At 34.0% G+C, this 6,836-nt stretch overlaps 1 long non-coding RNA gene across 1 annotated transcript; it reads right to left on the bottom strand.

Annotated features, from left to right (window-relative positions):
- Positions 1-1,924: 1,924 nt before the first annotated feature.
- Positions 1,925-6,530, bottom strand: LOC103102796 (uncharacterized). The gene is made up of 2 exons (XR_467410.2): positions 6,419-6,530; positions 1,925-2,171 (listed from the first exon to the last, which is right to left on the bottom strand). It is a non-coding gene; the product is annotated as an uncharacterized LOC103102796 (long non-coding RNA).
- Between the last annotated feature and the right edge of the window lie 306 nt (positions 6,531-6,836).

Here is a 6,836-nt window from a genome sequence, read left to right as displayed (position 1 = left end):
TTTTTAGTTTCCCTTGTTTCTAGGTGGCTCCCATGTATTCTAGTTCCTGGCTACATCCTCTTTCCCTAACCTGTATGTAAACCAATCAGTTATCCTTACCTTCATGTTCTCTCTAAAGTATATATTACTCTAAGTTCTACAATTCAGTAGAAATTTCCATTCTTGGCATTTTTCCTGGAGACAGAGTTCCCAGAGTCTTGGAACTAAATGATTCTGTTGTATGTATATTGGCTCTCTGTGGTGGCTGATGATACAAGACCATTGTCTCCCTTGTCCTTATTAAAGATGGTTTTTCAGATGAATAATAGATTAGATTACTTTTTAACCCCAAGCCAGCAGTATGCTGACTACAGGTCATACTGACTCATGAGAGACAATTAATAAATTTTATTTTTTCTTTAAAAATTTTCCCCTTTAAATTTTTTAAAATTAATGGAAAAACAATTTGATTTCTGACATTTAATGGTTTAGATTCTCTTCCTCCCTCCCACCTCCTACCTACCATATGGTAAATCATCTGATATAGGTTATACAAGTGTTTTCATGCAATACATATTCCATATTGCTCATGCTGTGACAGATGACAAATATTTATAATAAAAAACTCATGAAAGTAAAAATGTGGAAGATGGTATGCTTTCTTCTACAATCAGACTCCAACAGTTCCTTCTTTGTCTCTGGATAGAGTATTTCATCACGAGTTGATTGTGGATATTTTGGAAACTTGCTTTGCTGATAATAGTTTAGTACTTCAGAGATGATCACTATACAATATTTCTGTTACTGAAAGGCATTGCTGGACCAAAGGGTATGCATAGTTTTGTGGCCCATTGATCTTGGTTCCATATTGCTCTCTAGAATGGTTGAATAACTTCATAGATATATTATAGTAGTTTCTATGCAGTATACATATATACAGTAATTTCAGCTGTATAGTAGTTTCCCAATTTTCCCCTCCAACAGTTAGCATTTTCCTTTTTGGTCATGTGGTCATGATAGTTGTGACATAGTTATTTTAATGTACATTTTCCTAATAAATAGTGATTTGGGGCATTTTGTCATATTTTAGATAGTTTTAATTTCTTCCTCTGAGAATTTCTTGTTCAAATCCTTTGATAATTTATCAGTTCAGGAATGCTTTGTATTCTTATACATTTGACTCAATTCTCTATATAATTGAAAGAGTAAACCTTTTTTTTTAAAGAGATGGTTGCTAGAAACATTTTTCCCAATTTCTTTTTTTCTTCTAATCTTGGTTGCATTGGTTTTACATATTTAGAAACTTTAAAAAATTTAATGTAACCAAACTTATCCATTTCATTTTTCATAATATTCTACATATCTGTTTTGGGAGTTTGATTGAGTTTTGAAGTAGTCACTGCTTCTCAGGGACAACCCTAGGCAAACTTGTGAAATGATAATTTTTCATATTTGCATAGCAATTTAAGGTTCAAAAAAGCATTTTCTCATCAATTTAATATGTCGGTAGTATTAAGTACTACTAATCTTTTTTTTACAAATGAGAAAAACAAAGACTCAGAGAGATTGATTGACTTACTTAAGATCATAGAGCTTCTAAAAGGCAGATCCAGAACTGACCCACACATCTTCTGCCTCCAAGTAAAAAGCATTACTACTACAAATACTACTTTAAAAAGGCGCAATTTATCTTTAAAGCCTTCTTACCTCTTCAAATGATTCATCACCTTCTACTAATGGTACTGTTTCTTAGCTCTGGGTTCTACCCTTTCCTTTGCCTTGCTTTATCCAGTACAATAGCTTCTTTCTATTGCCAAGGTGATAAATCTTGGCACATCAGAAAAGCTATATGTGAATAGTCCTGCAAGTGGCTTGATCAGGGACTCATCCATTAATCAGTGACCACTGATTTTTGGAGTCAGGAAAGGACAACCTGAAAACAGTATTCATTTCAGTAGTTCTCTTTGAGCAGTGATAGGAATTCGTCTAACACTAGTCATCTGTAGGATTCTCTTATTGCCTTAGAAGCCTCATGTCTTCAGCATCTAGAATTTCTTCCACAGTTTTCATATTGGTTGGGTTTGTGTGCTTCCCACTGGTTAATAATCGAAGGCACCTACCCATTGTAAATTCATCTTTTTCTCATATTCCTGGGAGAGTGTGTCCATCGTGTCCCACAAGTGTTTGTTTAGCTGACAAAAAGAAAGGGAAGAATGTGTCTAAATTGGTTGGTTTTCTTAAGGGGTCAGTCACAAACTGAGAATGGTCCCCACCTTGGCTAATTAGACTTTTCTGCTAGTTCTTGACCTGTCTCTACCACCTACTTAAACATGGCTGAGGGAGAAAATGGGATTTTCTCTGTATTCTCTATCTAAGAGCTAACTTGACATCCCCTCTTCTGGCTGGTTTAGGGTAGTTAAAATATTGGGCTAATTATTCCAGAATCATAGATTCAATGATGTCCAGTGAGTAGAGTATCTATTTCTATAAAATGCAAATGAATTATTTGTGTTTTATGTGAAGTTCCTTTATAAAGTTGTAAATTAAAGTATTTATTCTAAGAACAAAAAACAAAAACAAAAGTCTGAATTGGATTCCACTTTTCCCTTAAACATTTCCTTAGTTTCTTTTAGCCTCATGCTTTTATCTATAAAATTGAGATAATAATATTAATATTACTTATCTCATCATTTTTGTCAGGTTTAAATGAAATATTATATGTAAAATAACATATAATTGTCATTTATTATTATTATTATTATTATTTTTACCTGCCACCTTCTTTGAAGAAACAAAATATCTCTGCTCATTCCTTTGTGAACTCAGTCTCTGCTATAAAATGGGAACTAATCTAATTAAATGAACTAAACCATGATAACGGATTAAGGGAATAAGGAATTACTAGTTCTAGTTAAGATGTTTTTATTTTAGAGACAGTACTTTAATGAAAGGGAGTGATTCTAATAAAGAACTTTCCAGAGACTATGTCATAATGAAAGAGATTGACTTTAATGGGGGACCTTTTAGACACAGGTAGCAGGATGGTAAAGAATGACTTCATTGGAATAGAGACCCAGAAATAAATGTATAAAATGCTAGACTTATAGGGTCTGGATATCATTTTTATACTTACTATATCCCACATCTTTTCAGAAAAGATTCAAGTGGCTTAAACCTTCTAATGTGATTCTTTTCCCCATTCTTCAGTATGCTCTCTTCCCTTTCTCCTCTCAGTCAGTGACTTGATGCCTATTGAGATTCCTTGTTATGGGAGGGAGGGAGGTGGGTGGGCAGAAGCCAGAAGGAAAGTAGAGCAGTCAAAACCTAGAAGCAGCAGGTGCAGACCACAGGTTTCTTGGCAGCTTTGGCCCTGCCTGCTAAGAAGTCGGTAGCCTGCAGCAGTCACAGTGCTTCCATCACAGCAGGGCAGTGTGAGCTGTTTCCAAGGAACCCTTCTCCTTGGTCCAGTTCATTGGGTTTTTCCTTTAAACTTTTGCAAGAACAGAGGAGTTAAGACTGCACTGAGGAACAGGGAAAAAGAAGTTTCCATCTGATCCCAAATGGTACCTTGCCCAAATTGACAGACTTTGGTTCTTCCCAATATTTTGCCAAGTTAAACAAAAGGAAAAGACATACTCACTGAAACTAAACACATGAATGTGGATAGTGTAAATATGTATGTGTGCAGCATGCAATGAATGTATGTAAGAAATTATCATCACAACATAATACATCTTTGTGCATGAAAACTTGGGTATACATATGCATCTGTATGTACATAAGCATATATTCAACATAGATTTATACAGATATGCGAGTCATTGTATTTACTCCATTCTTAAATAAGCCAAGTCAACAAACATTTATCTAAAACTTACTATGTGTCCAACACACTGCTGAACACCTAGAATATAGTGGAAGGCTAAAAAAGATAGTCCTTGCTCTCAAGGAACTTACAGTTGAATGGAGGAGATAATATTCAAATAGCTATGACCAAACAACATACACATACATGCATACACACACACGTATATAATTTGAAATAACCAAGAAATGGAAGGAACTAGCATTTAGAAGGATCAAGTAAGCCTTCTTGTAGATTAGACTTGAAGGAAGCCAGAGAAATTAGGGAAAGGGCCTTGAGGAGGGTGCGAATTCCAGGCATTGGAGACATCTAGTGAAAATGATCTGAGTCAGAATAATCCATTTGACCCAGAAATAGTATCACATATGTTTTAAGTTGTTCTTTGAACTTCTAGTTGTGGAAGAGATGCACCTCCTACAAATCACACTTTTAAGGGATTTAAATTCCTGAAGTCATTACCTGAGGAATAGGTTTGTATTATTCAGGATTCCCTCATATATGTTCCTTCAGAAACTATATAACACGAGGCAGTGTGTTAGTTAATAATGTCTTTTGATGAAGACATAACTCCATTACCCTCTCCTGTTGTCCATTGTGTATGGATGCATAGGTATATGTGTGTGTGTTTATATATATATACATATATATATATAAGTATATATATATGTGTGTATTTGTGTAAGTGCATATGTGTGTATATATATATATTCAGCAAATTTGCTCTGTTTCTACTGAACTGCCTTCTACTATGATCTATTGATTTTTAGCTTTAATGAGACATCTTTGCTGAGCTATCATGGTATCTTCCAGGTTCTTAGCTCTAAATAGTTGATTATGTAAGGCTATTTTAACTGTTTTGAGATGTAGGACTCCCATAATATTCCTTTCAAATCATAGGTACTTAAATAAATAGAAGAAAACACCAAAAGGTCTTTTCCCACCTTCATTCAACCAACAAGCTCATTGCTTTCCTATATAACAAGTTTTATCTTTGTCATGTCAATACTTAAAAAAGCATCCTATACCATACAGGAACTTATTAAATGTTTATTTATCTGCATTGACCACTTTTATTTTATTGTAATAAGGTCATGGAACTAAACAAAGTCAACTTTTATAAAGTTCAAAATGGTGATAGTGTCTCATTAGCACCTGATTGTAATCAACTGTTCCAGCTAGCCATGGTATGAGTGTCTTTGTGGTGTGTTTGTGTTGTGTGTGTATTGTATTGTATAACATTCACTAGAGTTGCTCAGCTGCTCCACAATCCTTTTCATAATTCTAAGATTTCCCATTATATTACCTCTAATATCTATGCCAATTCTTTTTTACTCCCCTCAAGTCCCTAGACCCATCCATTCCCAACCCTTTATTCTACTAGCATTGAATTCACTACCTAAATTAATTATAATAATTCACATTTTGAGAGGCTTACAAATCACAGTTCTAGAGTCTGACACTCTGAAAGGTAGCACAGTAAGTATGTGTCAGAGAGAGGATTTAAGCTCATCTTGCTGAATCAAGAGACAGATATAGAGATGGATATAGAGATAAAGGAGTTAGAGATAGATAAAAATGCTGCGTATATGTAAATGACCTTTTTATATATTATATGATCAGAACTTGAACCAGGGACTTGAATTCCAAATCCAGTATTCTTTGTACTACATCAAATTCTTCTCCTCCATTAAGATTTCCATTATTTCTTTTTATAGATCTAAATCTAGACTTATTTTTGTCTCTTTGAAAAAAAGTAACATTGAATAATTCAAGTAAAATTTCTTTTTCTGAAAATAATTCACAATTTTAGGACCCTCCTTTAGTTGAAAATGAAGCCTTTGAGTCCATAATTAACTTGTTTTATACTGAATTTGAGAAATATTCCATTTCAATCTCCCACTGTTACTCCATAGTAATAATTATTAAAAGAATTGTCAATGTCATTTCTATGAATCATTGGTTGCCATTCTTAAATTAGGTTTGATTTAATTCTCCCCAAAATTGGTTATGTCTGAATTCCAGGAGCACATAGTTTGAAGATGTAGGGTAATGAGAATACACTTTCCTGTTTGAAAGAAAGATTTTTTCAAAGAAGACAAAAGAGCAAGTCCTGGCTTTTTTTCCTATAAAATATGCCATCTGCAATTACCTACAGAAACACATTGAGAGTAGCTAAAGACTAATGAAACAACTAGCAAAGGCAATGAGGAAAATTGCATTATATTAGGAGTATATGGGGTTAGAAAAAATTAAATGAAAAATAGAAAGCTGTAATGGGACTATTGCTTCCATATATGCACAGGATATTCATTGAAATATGTTGTTAATAATGGGGCATGTGAAACCATGAGTTCCTTAGAGAATTGGAGGAAAGACAATGAGCTTAATTGCCTTTTTAAAGCTAGACTTATCTTAGCATCATCTGGAAGAAATAGCATTGTGTACATAATAGAAAGCTTTGTAAAAATCTAGACATAATAAGAATCTATCTTCCTTTGTTCCTTCTTTTGGCCCAGGAAAATGTAAGTTCCTTGAAGGTAGGAACCATTTTTCATTTTGTCTTTGTATCTTTACCTTGCACATTGTATGTCCACAATAAATACTTGTTCAAATGAGTGAATCTTCCATGATTCTCAGTTTCCTCATCTATAAAATAGAGGTTAACTCCACTTAGACTCTTGCATTCCCTGCTTTACAGAGAAACCATCTGTGATCTAATAATCATATTGAACTTCATAGTGACCTGTGCAGCAGCATCAGTAGATAGAATCATAGAGCTGTTGTCTTCCCGAGGACATAATGTGATATTGATGGTGATGATAGACACTCTCTTAAAAATGGATTACTCCATTCTTGGTACCAACATTCTGACAGTACATGTGATGGGTTGCTTATTTGTCTGGTTAATAATATGCACATCTCTATGTAAGAAAGCAATATGAAATATAAACCAGAAAGGCAAGTGAATTTAGATAGTAGTAAATCTACTAGG

The sequence above is a fragment of the Monodelphis domestica genome, chromosome 4 (genome assembly GCF_027887165.1).
Source record: "Monodelphis domestica isolate mMonDom1 chromosome 4, mMonDom1.pri, whole genome shotgun sequence".
Classification (NCBI taxonomy): domain Eukaryota; kingdom Metazoa; phylum Chordata; class Mammalia; order Didelphimorphia; family Didelphidae; genus Monodelphis; species Monodelphis domestica.
This window is presented reverse-complemented; position numbering and strand designations above follow the sequence as displayed.